The following is a 21150-nucleotide window of genomic DNA, read 5'->3' on the forward strand; positions in this document are numbered from 1 at the left end:
ATACCATTAAAATGAATTTGGAGATTAAATTTCTAACCCATGAGTTTTGAATGTGGGGGACATAATGAAACTGTAGCAAAGGTGAAAGAGGATTCTTCCCTCCAGAATCTCTAGATAAGAGCAGAGCTTGACTGACATTTTAATTTAAGCCTTGAGCAGGTACTCCAATTTACCCTTCCAGATTTCTGACCTAGAGGATTGTATGCTATAAATAGGTATTGTTTTCAACTGCTTAACTACAATTTGATGCATAGTGGCAGAAAACTAACAAACCCAGTAGAATGTAAGTTTCATGAAGCCAAAATCCTATGTGCTGGTTATCACTCATCCAGCTCCCAAAAGAGCCTCGTAGATGTCAGCCACTCAAAACACATTGACAGATTGGCCCCAAAGTTGACAGGCTGAAGGACAACAAGCATTAGGTGGAGAACAAAATAACAAAGTGGAAGTTCACCATGCCTGGATGGGATTACTTCCTGGGGTCAGTTACATGATCTAATAAACTTTTCAGAATTTCCATTAGTTCTTCAGCCTTAACCCTCATAATTTTTCAAAATCGATTGGGTAAACTTTCTAAATGGCATGTTTGTTGTAGTAGAAAAGCAGGACATTCAAGCTTTTCACATTTCTACTCTTTGGTTAGGTCACCTTGGACAGGTTCATACAAGGCTTCTGAGTCTCCCAAAAAATTGGAGATTATGGCGATTCATAAGATAGATATATTTGCTCTTGTAAAAAATGTCTGGTGTTACAGCATGAAGGCATTATAAGTGCCATTGTTTCTTTTCAAGTACTCATTACTCTTCAAACTCCCATCTCCTGCTTTATGATAGAAATCATATGGGAAACTAATATGCCATTTTACCACAAGAGGGTGTATTTGACCTTTGCAGACAACAAAGCCTAATATTGAAAGCCTTTCTTCACAGACATGGACTTTTCAGGTTTAATATGTATGAGATCAATTCCAAATGTCATCATCAAATTATTTAGAAAAGTTATGTTATTCTCATGTGTGTGTGTGTGTGTGTGTGTGTGTGTGTATGCGTGTGTGTGTCCAGGAAGTCTATACATCCTTCCCATGTGTTTTCTGATGACTGTGGAATGGGAAACATATTTTGACAACATTTCCTCCATCAAACAGTAAATCTTTGGCATTAAAAGAAGAGATTGTCCCATGAAGAGGACAAGAGTTTTCATTTGGAATCCATTAAAAAAAAAAAAAAAAAAAAAAAAACCCAACTCAAAAATATTGTTGCAAAACACGACTCGTCTTTAGGAGCAAGTCGAATGGCTCACAGGTGGAAAGTTTAAGACCCAGAGTGCCAAGTCCAAGGATACCTCACTGTATAAATTTCCCCATTTGACAGTTCAGGTTGTTATTTTCTGCTCTTCAAACTTCTTTCTATTATTCTTTTCTTTACGGTAGGAGAATTCCAGTTTAGATTCTCCTCCGCATGTGAGGAAACTTCTTTGTTCTATCTCCAGTGGCCTTGCTGGCTCATGACACCAAAGAGTGATATATGCTTGTCCTGTTACTCTCTTGCTCTTCATTTTTTTCAAAGCTAGAACTTTAGAAAGAGTGTAAGAGACGAGTCAGACTTAGAACTTCAGTCTTTTCTTGGCCACTAGTAAGAATTAAAGCTTCTAGGTTACAATTTATTCATCTGAAAACTGGAGGCTGTAGCAATTTAGTCACAAGTTTTTCTGTGATGTTTAAGAAACACTATTAGTGTGGCAATCTGCTTTTTTGAGAAATACAGTTATTTTTGGATTTCCTCCAGTTTCCTCTCTTCCCCCGCATCTATTCCCCCAAAGCAAACCGCTCTTTTATGCTTCTTTGCTTTGAGAAAAGGATTTCAGTTATAGCAGAAGTTGCCTGCAAGCCACTTCCCTTCCCAGCTTCTGTTTTACTAAATCCTGAGATTATTGATAAAAATCCACTGAGGAATCCCTTTTGAGGGCTACCAGGAAAGAGGGAGCATGGGTGGGAGAGGAAAATTGTCAGTTTGTTCCTACAGTATAAAGAGAGGACAGAAGCCAAGCTGAGGTAAAAGCAAAAGCTGACAGACCTCACAAGGTGTCAGAACACAGTAAGGAGTTAGGACTGATCTTTTCAGATGCACAGGGAGGCTGGAACCCAGGTTCTGAGTCCTCCTGCCCACAGGTGGCACGGAAGCAGAACACTCCTGATCTCAATATGACTATGCACTCAGTGAATATTGCTGAACATCACAATGCACTGGAGGCAAGAAGCCCTTCTCATCATTGCCAGAGATCACAGGAAACTTCTTCAATTGGCTGCCTTTCTTGGAGGGCTGAAGGATCCTAAAAGAATGGAATTGTCCACCAGCCTACATAGGAGAGCCAAAAGTTAGATTTTTTTGGACTTTAAGAAAAATGAGTATCCCTGTATATATGAGTGTGTGCACCGAGTCACTCCTGCTGCATTTGTAAGATTCTGAAACAGATGCTAACACTAGAAAGTTCATGGTGAAGCTATCAGTGTATGAGAACTTATTTGAAATTCTCGAATGAGTAGCCTAACTCTTTTTGCTAAGCATAGCATTCCAGTTCTATCCCCTGATGATAGGATGTGATGATGGTGTGATCTATACATCCTTGCAGGCTCTTAACTAACCGTTCTCATTCAACAAACATTGTTCAGTACCTACTCTATGCTGGGGACTGTGGCAACAGACAGGAGAAATGACAATGAACAGAACTAATTGTGGTCTCCGCTAATGTTGTTATAGGGAAGGAGAGATGGGTGTGGAGGACCATCTGAAGTATGATGCCTTGGTGTGGTGATTATTTTAAATTGAAGAAACTTGGGGATCAGTAGCTGCTGGCAGAGGCTTTTGTCTACCTTGAGTCTGTATCCTCCAGAGAGCATTCAATTGTCCTGAATCTCCTTCCTTAGGAGATTGCCTCATATCACAGGACTGAGGACCAAAGTTTGGCATCACTGACCAGACAGACTTGGCCTAAGGAGGCATCACCTGTTCTTCCCTACCATTCTATCCCCCAGATCATTTACTCTTCCCTAAATTTTCTATGTCTTCCCTCCTCTTTCCCCTAAGAAGAGTATATACAAGCTTCTAAATTTTACTGGGTGCCTGAGTACTCTCTTCTTTTTCTTGTGATGCCCCCGTGCACATAAAACATTTGTAAACCTTTTCTTCTATTGATTTGTCTATCAGTTTATTTCATAGACTCAACTTCTCAAACCTTTAGAGGGTGAAGGTTCCTTTCATCCATATACTAGTAAAGTAATCCCACTTGCAACATGTAACAAGTGCTATGAAAGAGAGAAACCTGCAAATCTGAAGTAGGTTGTCTGGAAACAGTTGGGGCCAGATTATTTTGAGAAGTCCTATTAAGGCTTTTGATGGTTTGTATATGGAGGATAAAGGAGAGGGAATCAAGATAATTCTAGGTGTCTGGTTTGATTGACTTGATGGATGGATGGTGATTCCATTCCCCAAGTAGGGAATTCTGGAAGAGAACTTGCTTTGCTGGGAAGATCATCATGCTGAATGTTATTAATTTGACTTTTTAGTACTATTTCCTTTCCACATTGTGTGATTTAGGCCTCAGGATGCTAAACTTTTATGTACTAACTAAAAGGTTTCCATCTTCTGTCTTCTGGTTGACATTTGTCAATGGTCAAGAGGTCACAGGGCAGGAAAAATGATATCAATATTTATTCTCCCAGCTTTTTATCTGAGTTGGTATTCTTAATCCTGAACACACCTAGGTTAATAATCCTTTTATTTATTTGGGGGGATTAAATCTCCTTAATTATGTCCATGAGAAGGTGCCATTTCTTTCCTGTGAAGCAGTGAATTTACTTTCGCTTGAGTCGTATCTGAGGGGATTTTGAGAAAACCACAGGGCAGATCAAACAGAAATATGAAAATATGGGACTAGGACTCAGACCCAGGTTAGAGACAGAAATGCGTTACCCATCTACTTATAGGTGATAATGCTGACATTGTCTTGGAATACAGTATATGGGGAGAAAAGAAGACCTCGGAGCCATCTTGAGGAATTACAACACTTGCTGGTGGGCTATAGGAGTATGGTGCTGCAGAGCAGACAGAGAGGAACCAGGATAATGTTTGGCAAGTGAGGAGAGAGTGTTTCAAGAAAAAAGGAGTGATTTCCATTCTTTCAAAGGCTGATGAGAAATACAATAAAACTAATAATTGAGAAAGGTTCATTGCTTATTGGGACAAAGAGGTCCTCAATGGCCGTAAGAAGAGTTGTTTCAGGGAGTGATGGAGGTGGAAGCCATTAAGAATGGGTTGGAAAAGTGACAGGTTAGAGACAGGTGACACTTTGAGAAGTTAGAATGGAAAGAAGAGGGGAAAAAAAGGTGATAGCTAGAGAGGAGATAAGTTGAGTGGAATGTTTTTTAAAGGGGATATTTGAGTTCATAGTATATAAAGCATGCCAATTTGATTGAAAGATAAATCAACTTTGATAATTTCCCAAGTAACCCTTATGCTATATGTTGGTAACATAGCAGGAGTAGAAAAGATCCTTTTGCAAAGTTTCATTAGTGTTTGGAGACATTAGCTTGAAGGATGGGCACATCTATTGGATTAGAAGAAAAGGAGAAGTTGAGATAAGGATAGGAGAATGTGTTATCTTCATAGAGAAAGTACTTTCTGCAATGGGCTTTGTTATTGTATACCTCAACTACAAAGTCTTGGGAATGGTGATTTCTGCTTTAAGCAGTCCACTAGTCAACATACATGCAATTTTTGAGCACTTCTAGTCTCTGATTGAGTGTGCAGTCATAATCCCTTACCCATAAATTCTTTGTTTACTGGGTTTAGTTTGCATCCTGCAGAGAAAATTACATAATATAAGTGCTACCACTCAAATGTCCAGTTGAAATCTAGGTCCTTGGTGGGACAAAGAAAGAACTGAGGGAGACATGCAGAAGTAACAGATAGAATACAGACTTATTGAAGGTGAAGATAGCACTCCATTAGGTAGAAGAGAGTGGACTGAGTGAGAGAGAGCTCAAGGCTCCAATGTCTGGAAATTAGGCTCCTATCTCCTGAACTGTAGGGTGTTCTCTTCCTTATATGGACCTCATTAGAAACCTTACCTTAATTTCTCCCACTGGTTACTTTATGATACCTCATCAGAATATTTTTCAATTTTCTCCCTGCTGGTTACTTTAGAAAACCTAATTAGAATACTGTCCACTTTACTTGGATGATTTTAAAATTTGAACCTGTTTTCAGGATGATAATTCCTCAGTGGCAAGAGTTGTCATGGCAATGGGATTCATTGTAACCAGGGACAGGACTCATCTCCCCGTCTTGTCCTCCAATAGCTTTTTTCTAATACCCTGTCTCCAGCATTTCAGTGTCCCTGAATTCCTACTTCACATAAACAGCATATTGGACCAAAAAGCGTGAACATGACTCATTTACTTTCTTCCTTCTAAAGTAAAAAATGAGTGATCCAGAGTATCCTTCTTCCTCCTGGCTCCAAGGCAATAAAGAAGAGTGCTAAAGGCATCTTAAATACAGAAAACATTTTAATTTAAAAAATGCTAATTATCAACATAAGGTGTTGAGGGGAGGGGAAGAGTGAACACAGACCAGATTTTTATAACTATTTGTACATTTTAAATTTTAGATTGCTTACTTTGGATATTTATAAGTGTGTATTTAGAGACTGGGAAAGTGATCTTCGTTCTGGCTATAGAATTTATACTTTGTTGGGAAAATGTATTCGGACTTTCCCCTATGGTGAGCTAAGTCCTAAGAGAGAAGTAGTGTAGCTGGCGAGATAAATGAGATAGTTTATAAAATGTTCATGGATCTGGAAGAGGAAACTTGCTAGCAATTGTTTGGAATTTCTGTGTTGATTTTAGCATGATGGTTTTGGTTGTGAGAGTTGAGAAATTTACAGTGTTAACATGAACTATATGCTGTATGACTTTGTTTTGTAGTTAATATGGCTTAAAATGGCATCTGACTAGCAGCTCTTTATGGATCTCTTTCAGTTTCCACTAAAATATTTTTGAAGGCAGTAAGATTAAAACCCAGCCAGATGAACAACTCAATGCTGGAATGTGGAACAAAGCGGATGGGCCAGAGCTTCCACAAACACAGGGTTGTCCTTCCTGCTAAGTTCAGACTTTGCCTTATTATTTAGTGTTCCCAGTAAAATGAGGGGAGAAAGTACTGCATATCTTACCCCATTTTCTGAATCTGGGGATCAATCTATTTTCTGCCCTAGGGCTACAGATCTAGCCCTTGTAATACTTAAAGAAGTAACTTCCAGGAAGGCAAAGAAACAAAAAACAAGAAAGAAGAAAGTGTTCTGGTGGGAGTGTGTTCCTCAAAATTCACGTGTGGGCAACTTAATTCCTCAAAGCTGCAAGGTCAGGAAGAGGGACCTAGTGAAAGTGTTTGTGTCTTCAGGATGAAACTGAAACATAAATGGATGGATACATTTATCCCAGGAAAGGTGAGCTACTGTGGCCCCGTTTCTCTCTTCCTCAAATGCCCACTTGCCCCTTGCTCCCTTCCCTTCAAGTAACATGAAGCCCTTACTAGAAGCCAAGCAAAAGTTTGTGCCATGGACTTCCTTCTCTCCATAACCTTAAGCCAAAATAATTCTTTCCCCATACTTCAGGATTATACATCCAGCTGCCTACTTAGCATCTCCTCTTAAATATCTATCACCTGTGCTCAGGTATTCTATTATAGCAACAAAAAACATACTGATCTTGTTGGGTGACAATATTCTAAATGTGACCCTTGGGGCAATACATGCTATACTGTAGAGTCTAAGCACTTGATTACTTTGAAGCATCAGTGTATCCTTCAGGAGGAATGAGAGACAAATACCACCTTAGTGTCGGGGTACCGCGGACCCCACCCTAGCCTGGCTTTCAGGGACTTCAATATGGCGCCTGGCACTGAGCCAGAATGGCCTGGTTTGCAACAAACAGCTGACACTGCTTAAGGAAGTTGACCTGATTGAACGAGGTGACTTGTGCTTGCTGTGTGCTCTCTTCATGCCCCTAGTGTATTATATACAGTAATCATGCTCTCCCCACATGCTCTGTAACCTGATTGGCTCATGATTCATATATAATGACCGTGACTTCCTGGTTAAGAAAAGAACAATAAAGAGCTCTGACGAACAACCAGTTTGTTGTGTCTCTCTCTGCGGGCAGAGGGGATGTGATACCTTAGGACATCAGAACTGAATAAAATGAGTGCCTGACCATTTGAGTCTGGAGTCTAGCTGGACCTGTGCACAAGGGTCTGAAGTCTAACTGTAGATCTGAGAAAGGATACAACTGATTCTGAATTAGGCAGTGAGCAGGGCCAAGACCAATAAAATAAGTCTTATCTATTGTTAAATTAATGTTGTTTTTTAAAGGGCCCACAGCTCTATTTTTATTCAAGCATTCATAAAAAGAAAATAAGAATTCAGTTCAGGAAGTTATTAAAAATTACTGCCAGAATCTAACTAGACTCATGGTTTGAATGACTATTTAGATTCTGATGACTCCTGTCTTAAGTCTTTTTTCCTTTGCAATAACAGAATACCCGAGACTGGATGATTTACAAAGTCTGAGTTTTATTTTGACTCATGATTCTGGAAGTCAGGATCATGGCTGTAGTGTTTGCTGTGGTTCTTTTGAAGACCTTGTGCTGTTCCATTAGTGATGGAAAAGTGGAAGGACAGATGGGAACGTGAAAAAGACCAACATAAGGAGTATCCTTGCTTGTGTAACATCCTGCTCTCGCTGTCCTGGGAAAGGGAGAACTCACTCCTGAGATACGGTGTTAATCCATTCAGGAGGACTCTGCCTCGATAACCTGAACACCGCTCACTACCCTGCCCCACCTAACACTGCTGCACCAAGGAATTAAGTTCCAACATGAGTTTTGCTGGGGACTAACCATATTCAAATCATAGCAACTCCAAACTGTGTATCTCCTATCCAGATCTTTCCCCATACTTCAGGATTATACATCCAGCAGCCTACTTAGCATCTCCTCTTAAATATCTAATAGACATTTCAAATTCATAACTTATAAAACAGAACTCCTAATGTCTCCCTTCCCTAAATCTGCTCTGCCATAGCCTTTCTTATCTCATTTGACAGCCCCATTCTTCCAGTTGTTCAGAATCCAGATCTCATAGTCACATTTGTGTCCTCTCTCATATGGGACATCAAGGTCATCAGGAAGTCTTGTTACCTGTACTCTCAAAGCATGCTCAGAAACTCCTCCTACTTCCACATGTATGGCTAACCAGTCTGGTGTCAGAAAGTTCATCTCTTGCCTCAGTTATTACAACAGTCTTCCATCTTAAATACAGTAGCATAATGGTCATTTAAAAAAGAATTTTAAAAATTGAGGAATGATGATTCCTTAGCTCAAAGCTCTTAGATCACTCCCCTGGGCATTCATAATAAAAGCCCAAATCTTTTGAGAGGTTTAAACAACCCTTGCATTATTGCTGCTCAGTCCTTCCCTAGCATTCTCTCTCTGACCTTCTTGTGATTTTTCATTTAAGGTAATAGGAAGACAGTCTTTGAAAGACAAGATGTCAAATATATGTGGTTTTATGTATGTAAATTCTGTACTTTCTTGAACAAGGTTATTCAAAATCTACTAAAACCACCTGAGAAAGAAGCAAAAAGACACCTTAAGATTGTACACAATCTTAAAAAAAAAAAATCTGTGGAGGTGATAAACATATATAGCAAACAGCAAATAAGCATAAATTTGAGCTTGATTAAATTGTTTAATCTAGCTTCCAAATATGTATGAATGTCAAGAAAAATCTTAAGGCAGAAGAAATTTAAGATAAAAACAAAATTTATAATAATGTGGGTTCTGAAATCACAGGCTTTACTTAATATAACAAGCAAGAAGGAGATAATAAGAAAGTATAAAATTTAAAAAAATGTTTGTTTGTCTAGAACAGAGGTTTAAAAAAATTTCAGTTTTTACTTCATAGTTGAAACAAAAATGTTAAACATAATTTTTCCAAGCATAGAGCTAACAACTACCATTAGAATGAAAGCAGTATATCCTGAAAATATACAGCCAAAGAAGGAAAACAATTAAGATTCCTAAAGCCAGAAATCATATATTAATAGAAATAATTATGGGTAATAACAGTAGTTATCATACATTGTGTATTTACTATGAGCCAGGATCTGGGGCTTATAAATTTATAAGCATTATCTCTCAACCTTATTATTATAATTTTATTAGTGAGGAATTTGAGGCTTAATGAGAACCTAGAATGTATAAGGATGTAATATGTGATAAAGGTGACATTTTAAAACATTGAAGTATGAATCATTTAATGAAAGTTCATGGAAAAATTTATTTTTACAAAAAGTTTATAATAAAAAGGTTTTTTTTTTTAATAAAAAATTCACCACAGAAAACAAATCAAAACCTAGATGGATTTGGATTAAACAACACACACACACATACAAACACACAAAGAACTAAAAGAAAATATGAGTGAGAGAATTGGTTGAGTTGTTTTTTATCTATGAGTCACAAAATATCTGACTCAGAGTGGCTTAACAAACAAAGGTTTTTTACTTACGTCGTATCATAAGAATTCTGGATAAAGGGAATCATATTTTGATTTGGGGCCCAGAGTGCCTTCCATCCTTTGATCCTACTGTCTAAATAAGTTGACTTTGGTCATATCCTTTCATGGAAACATGTGGTTGTCATAGCTCCAAGCATCCTGTGTTCATGGGAATTGCCTCCAAAAACAAAAGGGAAGGCCATAGCAAAGATAGTGGAAGGATGCTCCTCCCTAGATCTCTCTCTTTTCACCAAAACAATCTCTCTTCTCTCATTGGTCAGTACTATCCCAAATGATCACTCCAGGTGCAAGGGTAGAGGGAAAAGTGAGAATCTAGCACTTTTAGCTCCTGAAAAGAGGGATTACTTAAAATTAAATGACAGGGAAATAGTGAATTTAAAAATTTGCTAGCATGATGACTGTTTTTAAATGAAAATTCTTATGAAACTTACCATTGCAAACATAAAGAAATAGACCCAATTTTAAAAAATATTAAACACTTATAAAAACTATGAAGGGAAATTTTTTTATCAAGAAAGAAATGAAAAAATTCACTGTCATATAAATTAAATAATGCATTGATAAAATACATTTGAAACATATGACACCAAATGAATTAGAATACATTGAGATATCTTAAAATTTTAATTTCTTTGTATTTCTTGCCCTTATTATCTTGTAACTTATTTTAATTAGTCATTTACTTTAACATAACCCAGTGGGGTTGTATGGTGGGACTATAAAGAGAAAGAAACAAATGTTCATCTTTTGTGTTTTTATTTTGTTTTTTTAAACAAATCAAAAGGGGACTCCTGAGGGAAACATAGTGTGAAGCTTAACAATAGATCAGAAAAATACTCTGGAAGGAACCAGTCTGCTTGGGATGCTCAAAGTTGGTCTTGTGTGGAGAGGGAGGAAAATGGGGGACATGAGCTTTGGCCCTCATGGAAATTGGGGGAGTTAGGGACTAGAGTGCCTAATTGGGGTTATCATGGCTGAGGGACATGCTCAGCATCCACAGGAGGCAAGCCATCTCTCAGAGACCATTTCTCACCCACTCAGTGAACACAGCACTGAGGAACTTCCAGTTGAGGAGCTGAGATACTGTTGGTATTGCTGTGTGCTCAGGGCTTCCTTCCACAGTTGCCTATACATCTACTGTGCATCATCCAGCACAGGAAGCCAACCCAGGCCTCCTGACTTAGTCAAATCCATCCATATCGCCCTACATGCTCAATTCTCAATCTGCTGCCCCTTTGAACATCCCGGGATAATTATCAATCTTCTGAAACTGGCAGGAGGAATCATTGGCACCTGGATGAGCAGTGATGGTTTAGAAAGCAATGCTCCAGCACCTGAGCTTGGGTGGAAATGGACAGTGGTGAAAGTTGTGAAATATTCCCTGAACAGCTGGAATGTTATGTAAAACCTTGTCAACATCATGAAGAAAATCAATTTCCTGATGATGTTTAGTTAGTCATTTTAGATGATGTAGTTATTTCTCAACCTTTTGAAACCCATGTCCACATTTGATAAATATATGCTTTTTTCCAACCACACTTTCCCAGGTTAGAATAAATCCCTGTGTCTCAAAATCAATCAGAGGCAGATGATAGTCTTCGTTGCTCTATTAAAGAATAATATTTGGTTGGGTTTCACTTTCTATAGTTTGTAAGATGAAGTCTGTCTGCATTTTTCAGCTATAAATCCTTTTCAAACTATAAATGTACACTCACCTTTCAAGAGTAAATCAAATCTAGAGCATGTGTGTGTAAGCAGAAACACACACACACATTTTCACATTTTCACATTTGAGATAGAAGCTGAGATGGGAATATTCATGTTTTAGTGTTTTGTTGCATGTAATTAATTATTAATAGCTGTCACACAGACATTTTATGAAAGGCCAGTAATAGGACTAAGTGGCTACTTATTTATTACCTTCATTTTTGAAAACTGAAGCTCCTAGACAAATAGACGCTTTAGTTCAAATGGGAAAGTAAAATACTGCTGTCTGGAAACCCGCTGGTTGTCACTGACAAGGGTCTTGATGGTGTGAAGGAAAATCCCATATAACTAATACTCCTGAAGACCCTAAGAGAAAGTGTCAGGTCTGAACCTGCAAGGCCTGGTATACTGACCCACAATGGGCAGCATGCATCATGTTGGCAGAGGAGGCAATGCCAGGAGGCTGAAAGAAGCAAACATATCACGTCACTGTCTTTGTATCCTGCTGATGAAGGACAGGCTCAGGACTTCCAAAAGCCAAGAGAGCTGGATCCCTCTTCCCAAATTTTGAGGTAATAAAAACACTAGGTAAACAGAATGAACTGAACAATGAGACTGCTAGGCCAGCACCCCTGGCACTGTTCAGAGAAGGCTGGATGGTAAAATCCATGTTCACCTGGAATGTTATTCTTTCTCTGATGCCTGAATGGAAATATGTCTCGAAGGCAAGAAAAGTCCATGCCGTTTGCAGACAGAGATGACAGATTTGCAGCATCTGGCACAAAGCCATCATTTTGTTGCTTTAGGGGATGAAACCAGTGCCCAGAGTGTGTGAGTGAATTGCCCAAGGCCACAAGATAAGTAAGAGAGAAACTTCCAAACCAAGGTCTTCTTAGTTGAAGATAGTCAATAAGGTGGTTTACCAAGGCTTCTCAGCCTGAACAAGTGCAGTAGGAAAGATTTCTTCCCCCTTTCCTTCCAGGGAAGATAACTTTTCACAGGATGACCACCTTTTGTGGACCCTTTGCTCCCTTGCCTTTGGAGAGATGAGGTGACTTCATGTGATTGGCAAGTTTGAAAATAATACCGGGGCACTGCCTGCAGAGAGCCAGAGTTCTCTATCATTAAGTTTTACTGGTCATGAACCCTGGTCAACTTTCAGGCAAGAGAATGAGGGAGAGGTCTATCCAGTCCACCATAAGGCAGCTCAATTCTGAGATTTTCTCTGAGCCGTCATACTAAGGAATGTCCTCCAATTTAGCCTCCAAAAATAATAATAGTGATGATTTTGGTCATTATATTTACCCCTTTGTTCTATTTCTCAATTGGTTCAGTACCAAGGTAAAAGGAGGGGCCTCTTATATTGGGGACCCCTTTGGAAAGGCCAAATTTAGGACAATCCACTGTCTTAGTGACACCACTTTGATTGCAGGCTGAATTCAAATATAGTAGCACCTTCCTGTGGTTTGTTTTTAGTTATTTCAGTTACTCGTAGTCAACTGCAGCCTAAACATATTATATAGAATATTCCAGAAATAAAAAATTTATGTTTTAAATTGCATGCTGTTCTGACTAGTATTATAAAATCTCAAGTCCTACCCAAGCTGTGAATTATCTTTCTCCAGTGTATCCATGCTGTATATACTACCTGTTCATCAGTTACTTAGTAGCCATTTTGGTTATTAAACCAATTGCTGCAGTATCTCAGTGCTTTTATATAGGGTCTAGTACTATCTGGGGTTTCAGGCATCCACTGATAGTCTTGGCTATCACCTGTGGAGAAGGATGGGGATAATGTAATGGAAATGTACATTCTTATTGGGACATTTTACCACAAAGTGGTACAGCCATTTTCACTATGGCCTAGATCTTTAAAGAATGTGGAAATGAGTATGTGATATGTATTATTGAAAACCATGCCTCCTATTCTCTTGCAGCCAAGGCAACATGGTGTCAAAAGCACATCAGCATTATGCACATTCTTTCTGTTATTCCACCATGTTGAGGGGACTGTTAGCGCAGTGTCACCCCTGTCTCTTGCGAAGGACAATTTCTGGTTGTGATGGCCCTCTCTGCAAAGAAGTCTGATCTTACTATCACAAAACATCTATTTTGGCTGAACTGTATACTGGGATTCGTGTGCTTTGGGTGGAGTCACCTGCCAACCCTCCCCCATCTTTTTCATTTTCCTTTAAGTCTTAGAGAAGCCTTTGCCCATTCATTCTTTGCCTCCATCCATTTATATGTAGGCAGCAGACTCTCCTTCCATAAAGGAACATCATCCCTACTGTGCTTAGGTTATAAAAATGCACCAGATGCATCTAGGGTTTTGATAGTCACAGTCCAGTTATGTGAAGGACCAATGGCCCTGGTGAGGTAACTTACAGACTGGTCAGTGAAGTCAGACTTAGAGACACAATGTGTTGGGGTTCAAGGCTGGTTCCCAGCACAGCACTGGTACAGAAGGACCATGTATTTTCTAGCCTTCTGAGTGGGGACACGTTTTAGTGAGCTTTTTCACTGCTATGACTAAAGGACCTGAAGAGAACAATTTTAGGGGAGGAAAAGTGTATTTAGGGGCTCATGGTTTCAGATGTCTCAGTTCATAAACAGCTGGCTCCATTCCTCAGGGCTTGAAGTGAGGCAGAACATCATGGTGAAAGAGTATGGCAAAGGGAAGCAGCTCTTATGAGATCAGGAAGCAGAGAGAGACTCCACTGGCCAGATACAAATTATGTCCCCCAAAGTCACACCTCCAATGACCCCTTCATTCAGTCACAGTCGACCTGCCTTCAGTTACCACTCAGTTAATCCCCATCAAGGGGTCATTTCTCCTCTAACCTTCTTGCATTGCCTCACATATGAGCTTTATGGGGATACCTCACATTCAAGCCATAATAGGACACTAGAACCCTAGATTCACCAATAGCTATACTGCAAAAGAATCTGATGCAGGGAGATCAGAAAGAGTGCTTGGAGTGGATGTAGGAGATGCAGGGTTGGAAGATTGAGAGTCCCTGGTAGCAGTAATGTGAGTAATTATTCAATCACTCATTTCACTAATATTTATTGGGGACCAGAGCAGTGTTCATAGACCTGGAGCAGTAGACGAGTAGAGGAGATACACTCGATCATGGAATTTACAGTCTAATGGGAGGGCGCAGACCACAGACAAGGAAACATGTACAGATGACATAATTATAAGGTGCAAGAGTGGCCCTTAATATCCCTACCTCAAGGGAAGCTTTAAACTGTGTAGAGATGGGAATTCCTGCTCGTACAGAGTGTGGTCCCCAAAGCCCGTAGTAATTTGACCTAATATTGATGTGCCTTCCCTGGCACTCAGGAGCTTGGGGAATTCCCCAATTGCAGGTTCCTTTAGCCTTGGTTCTTTCTAATCAATCATTTTGTAAAAGTGCACCTATTGGTTTAATCACTTGCATTTGTTTTGCTTTACCTTTCTTTTCCTTTTCTGCTTTAACTCTTCTCTCTCCCTCTTCCCTCCTTCTTACCCTATTTATAACTTTTGGGTGTCAGTTTTGCACTTAAATCTGGAACATTGGAGGTAGAATGTCACTTTGTTTTGACATCCAGGTGATAAGAGGTGCCCAGACTTGAGTCCCTTTGTTATTTTCACCAGTTAAGCTTCTGCCTCTCCCTTAGATAGAAAGGCTCAGGTCTCATGAAGATGTGACTCCCTGGGGGGTCTTCAACTTGCTACTTGCTACAGTCAGATGCCTGCTCTGTTCCATTTCCTTTCATACAGTTCTCAGGATGCTTGTGGGGAGAAAGATGCTGAAGGGAGAGGAATGTCCCGTTTCCCATTCTGCCCAAGGGCTTGCCAGTTGACCTGCATTTCTTCCTGTAACAACTAATTTGTTTTAGGAGAGAGGTCACACACACTGATATTCTATTGTGGGCCATGAACATGTTCATGAGGGCATTTAATTATGTCCCCTAGTATTTGAAAAGGCAGGGTGGTTAATGCTAACAGTTTTAAGCACATTAAGTTTAACAGAATTTGAGTAAAGAATGACTTCATGAATCAGGAAACCCTTATACTCAATTCATAAAACTCCACTTTGCAAATGGACAGGAAGTATTTATGAATGGAAAACTGAAGTGAGGTAGAGAGATAGCTTGATCTTGATCAATTATAGCTTGGTTTGTCTTATTGGGCATGGTCTAGTCCATTGGCAACCAGTCATTGACTTGAGCTCAACCGCTGTGATTGGTTGAGACTCAGCTAGTTGTTACAAACAAATTTGATAGTTTGCCCTCTGCACTGATAGGTTCTGTATGCATGAGTTCAATCCACCACGGATCTAAAATATTGAAAAATATTGCACCTCTAACTGAACAGAAATTTTTTTGTTAGTCTTCCCTAAACAATACTGTATGACAATTATTTACAGGATATTTACATCATGTGAGGTATTACACATAATCTAAAGTTGATTTGAAGTTATAGTTATCCCTCAATATCCATGGGTACTGGTTCTAGGATAATACTAGGATTTCAAAGTCCCGGGATACTCAAGTACTATATATAAAATAGCATAGCATTCACATATAACACATCCTCCTGTATACTTTGAATTATCTTTAGATTACTTATGTCAATGCTATGTAAATAGTTGTTACACTATATTCTTTAGAGAGTAATGATACAAAAAACAAGTGTACCTGTTGAGTGCTCTTATAGGGTTTAAAAAATATCTTTTCTATCTGTGGTTGGTTGAATTTGTTAATGGGTTAACTGTACATGACAGATCATGCATTGGTTATATGCAAATACTATACTGTTTTCTATGTAGGACTTAAGCATCCACAGATTTTGGCATTTGAGAAGATTCTGGAACTATTACCCTATGACTACCAAGGACTGGTTGACCGTATCCCTAAGTTAGGTTTCCAGTTTGTTTATGTACTAAGTGAGGTCGTAGTTCATTAAATAGGGACTCAGGGTACCCAGGTAGCTCAGGCCCACATGCAGTTTAACAGTAAGTGTTCAGCTTGGCTGCTTTCTAAACAACCCAATGTCTGTTGTTGTCTTACCCAAACTTTTCCTTGTTCTTAAGGGTCTCTGAGTTTGCTTGAGGGACAGGGATTGATTGTTGGCACATAGGAAACCTCTGGAGGCTCAGCCACTATCTTAGAGAGCCCAACCATTTTACCTGGGTTGCAGAGATGCACCCCAAATTCTACAGTGACAACTAAAGAGCGAGGTGGGAAGGGAGTCTGCTTTTTTCTCTGTGTTTTTCCTACTATTCCCCCTGCTTCTTGATGCTTTGGCAAGTAATGCCTCACACAAAATATAGGAGCCTCTGCCAGAGCCCAGTGTGAAGAACAGAGGAGGTTTGGTTGTTGTTCTGGCCTGCGCTAGCATGTTGTGTGTCCTCAGTCAAGTTCTTTGTTACAGGACTCTCCACCACACTGCCCAGTGACCCTGCTTTTACAGTCCCTTCCCATTATAGCTGCCACCACAGTCCATGGGTGGTCTACCAATAATCTCCTAAATTAAAGACCCATCTCCTAAATTAAATCCCTCGTTCTGTGGCTGTGGATGGAGACACAGATTCTGATAATTTGCTACTCAAAGTTATGGAGAAAATTAGCAACTGAAGATGTTTTAGACAGTGTTTGCAATCGTAGAAACAAGACACTTGCCCTCTTTTGAGCAATTCCAGCATTGGCTTACTGCTTAGACCATAGGTGTTTACTGGTATTTGGAGCAAATAAGGGATTAAAATCTGGACTGGTTCTCAAAACAAGCAGTTCAGAATGTTCTAGTTAATACAGGGCTGGAACTTATCTACTTGACCTGGCGGCTCCCTTCTAAAAGGAGCTGCATTGCAGGGATTCACAAAATAGACATTTTATTGTGTCATCTTTCTATATTAGGTAACTCTTAAACAGTTGCCTCCTCCCCCTTCCTATGGAGGGGGTGAAATGTTGGTATATTCAGGGAGGAGAGACCTGTGACCTGCTGAGGCTCCTGCCCTCACACCCCACCTCACTAACTCAGCATGTTTCTGATCACAATTTCCCCATTCAAAGAATGTGGGAATTGTGTTCTTTCTATCCCTACAACTTTCTAAGTGATGTTATTGCTTTATTCCAGCTAAATGGAATCAATTAACATTTGCTCTTGCAAAATGAGCCCTCTATGCTCTGTGTTCCCTCACAGGGGAAGTTTAAATATTCCTGCTAAGATAACAAAGTCCAAAAAGAAGCTACTCCTTATAAATGGTCTTCTAACAACCAGAAACAGGGTTCAAGGCACTAGTCCACCCCCAGTCTCTTTAACAAGGTGCAGGAATGAGTAGAGAGAAGGCAAAGTCCAAATTTGGCTACATTTCTTTGGCAGACCTTGAGGTAAACAGTTCTCTAATTTATAGCAGCCCATTACTCAACACCTTGGATTCATTGTAACAAACTACTTGGATGGAAATACAATGCCCAGCTCTCTCTCCCCAACCCCCACTTGCTTCCTCCATCTGCTTATAATATTCACTTCTAAGCACATAAAACCCATTAATGTCTTCAGGAGTTGGCTTGTTTTTTAATCAAGATAAATATGGACAACTTCAGAACAATTAAAAAGGTACTGGGTAAAAATGACTTCTACATACAAAATTCATTAATACTGTATTATAAGCAGAGCCGATCTATATTGCTATCATATTCTTCAATGACCCACTCTATAAATGCTGGCTTTAGTGTTTTTCTAATGTTGTTAATTTATCTATGGCTGTCACTCTGGGACTGTTAACTTTGAACAAATGACTGGTATTAATCATTAAGGGTCATTAGATGCCAAGGCCTGGTGTTAAATCAGCCCAGGAGTGGCACATGTAAGCGTCCTCAAAGTAAATTTTAAAATATGCTCCAGCAATTGAAGTTTGTCACTGCAACTGGGATTTGACCCTCTGGGTGTTGTAAATATAGAGGATCCAGAAACAGGCTTGGTGGATCAATGTTGATATGAGCAAGATTTTGAAAAAGGGCAAAACTTGGAAAATTGTCTTATGCCTGGTATTTCCTGGTGCATTGGCTCTCATGCTACTCAGTGCAATGCTGGGGTGAATTCTGCAGTGAAAATTCCCATGAATAATGAAGGGAGCTCAGAGGCATGCAGTAGGCGAGGTCGGTAACAGGAGTGCATCAGACCAGGTGTACCACTGAGTGAACTGGAGGTAGTAGTGGTGAATCCTTAGTGAACAGGTAACCCAGGTAAGGAGCCCAACCAGGCCCACACCCAGCAGGCTGTTGCCATGAGAGAGTGTGAGCTGTTGTACAAGTTGGAGCCCAAAACCTCTATTTTTATATAAAAGATATTAATTTTGGAAGTAGTGACTGGCTTCAACTGTGACTGAAGGAAGCCATGTGAGCTTTTATAACAGTTGTTTAGGGACAATAACATATGACCTCTGAGGTCCAAGAAGAATAGATGTTGACTCAATACAATTTTTTTTTCCAGACTACTACCAGAGATGTTGTGAAGATCTGGACAAAACCAAAGGACAGTCTTAGGTAGAGATTTGTAGTATGGTAAATATTTTTTAAGCATCTGTTCAGATGAATGAATGAGTACACCAGATTTGCACCTCTGATTTCCAGGCTCAGTTCTATGGTTTGGGTGTTGAACTTTCGCCAAAGGGACTTGATTTTGATTTTGCATAAACGAAGTAGAGCAACTAACCACGTTCAGAGAGAATGGGCAGTGGTTCTCAGCTCCAGCTGCACATTAGCATCGCCTGGGGAGATTTAATTCCTAGTGTCTTAGCCGCCTCCCACAGCAATGAAATCGGAATCTCTGGGGTAGACCAGACATCAGTATTTCTTAATGCCCTTCTGGTGATTCCAATGTCCACCCAGTTTTGGGAATCACTGAATTCTATACAACACATGTTAAAAAAAGAAATGTTATAAAGCAGAAGGGTGGTTACCTGAAACTGGGGCAGGAGAATGGTAAAAGGGAAGATGTTGATCACAGTGTACAAAATTTCAGTTAGACTATGGAATGTTTTAGTGATCTATTGCACTACATGGTGGCCAGAGTTAATAATAATGTATTGTGTATTTCAACACATTCATAATGTGTATAATTCATTTATATTTACAAAAATAAATCTAAGATGATATGTACCTATAAATATGTAGATATATAATATCTTGTATATATATTTAAACAAATATCGGTGTGTATGTTTATGTTTTCATAAATAAATTCCAAGGAGATAATAAACTATAGATACACAGAGATATATAATATGTAGTATATTAAAATAATGTATTATATATTGCTAATATGGATTTTTAACATTCTCACCCCTAAAATTGATATATTGGTAAGGTGAAGAGTATGTCAGTTAGTGTGCTTAAACCTTTCTATAGCATATACATGGATCAAAACATCACACTGGGATTCTCTGCACTTCTCCCTGGTGAGCTGCGAGACCTGTGTGTCTGCTCCTTGGCTTCTTTCACTGGTTGGCCCCCAAACATCAATCTTTGCTCTGGTCTCAAATGAAGAAACCCAAACTGCCTTCCACCCCAAGGCAGCCAGATTCATCGGCCTTTCTGGGTTTGCTGAAGGGTGAAAAAGAACAAGAAGCAATTTAACATATTGATGAAATACAAAATGAAAGAGAGAGACTTAATGAACAAGCCAGTGAGGAGATAATGAAAGAACAGAAATATAACAAACTCTGCCAACCATTTTTTCAGAAGAGGTCAGAATTGATTGCCCAAATCCCAAATTTTGGGATAACAACATTTGCCAACCATCCACAAGTGTCTGCACTGCTTGGGGAGAAAGATGAAGAGGTGCTGCATTATTTGATGAGAGTTGAAGTGACAGAATTTGAAGATATCAAATCAGGTTACAGAATAGATTTTTATTTTAGAAAATAAAGTTCTCTCCAAAGGATTTCATCTGAATGAGAGTGGTGATCCATCTTCAAAGTCCACTGAAATCAAATGGAAATCTGGAAAGAATCTGATGAAATGTTCAAGTCAAATGTCGAAGCAAGCCAGCAGGAAGAGGCAGCATGAAGAACCAGAGAGCTTCTTTACCTGGTTTACTGACCATTCTGGTTCAGGTGCAGATAAGTTAGGAGAGGTCAAAAATGATATTTGGCCAAATCCATTGCAGTACTACTTGTTTCCTGATATGGATGATGAAGACAGGGAAGGAGGAGGAGGAGGAGGAGGAGAAGAAGAAGAAGAAGAAGGAGAAGGAGGAGGAGGAGGAGGAGGAGGAGGAGGAGGAGGAGGAGGAGGAGGAGAAGGAAGAGGAGGAGGAGGAGGAGGAGGATCGGAAGGTATTGATGAAGGAGGAGATGAAGATGAAAGCGAAGATGGAGATGATGAAGGGGAGGAAGGAAAGGACAATGAAAGAGAAGATGCACACTAACTGAACACTGATGAATTCCTACCTTTTTTTTTTTCTTTTTTTAATTTTTATTCTTCCCTTCTTTTTTAAAAAATTCAGTCCCTTGGAGCAAGCTGTAGTCTTTCCCCCCCTCCCCCACCTTGTGCTCAGTCACCCTGTTCTTGAGGTCTTTCCTCAACTTATTTTGGGGGGGAATACCTTGAGCAGAGTATAATGGGAAAAGAATCTCTACACCCCTCGGTTCTGAATTCATTCTTATCCCTTCCTGTCTCAAAACAAAAAACAAAAAACTGTATGGAATCAACACCCCGGTGTACTGTGGGAATAAAGAAAAACCTCTACTCCCTTCACTCTGCTGGAAGCTGGAGGGTGCTAGGCCCCTGGTTAGTAATCCATAGAATTCTAGTTCT

General features: G+C 39.5%; 1 pseudogene; it reads left to right on the forward strand.

The window, feature by feature from the left end:
• LOC124979324 (protein SET-like) overlaps positions 1-20761 on the forward strand; it is a 73355-nt pseudogene extending 52594 nt beyond the window's left edge.
• Positions 20762-21150: the final 389 nt, after the last annotated feature.

This window comes from Sciurus carolinensis, chromosome 3 (assembly GCF_902686445.1).
Source record: "Sciurus carolinensis chromosome 3, mSciCar1.2, whole genome shotgun sequence".
NCBI lineage: Eukaryota > Metazoa > Chordata > Mammalia > Rodentia > Sciuridae > Sciurus > Sciurus carolinensis.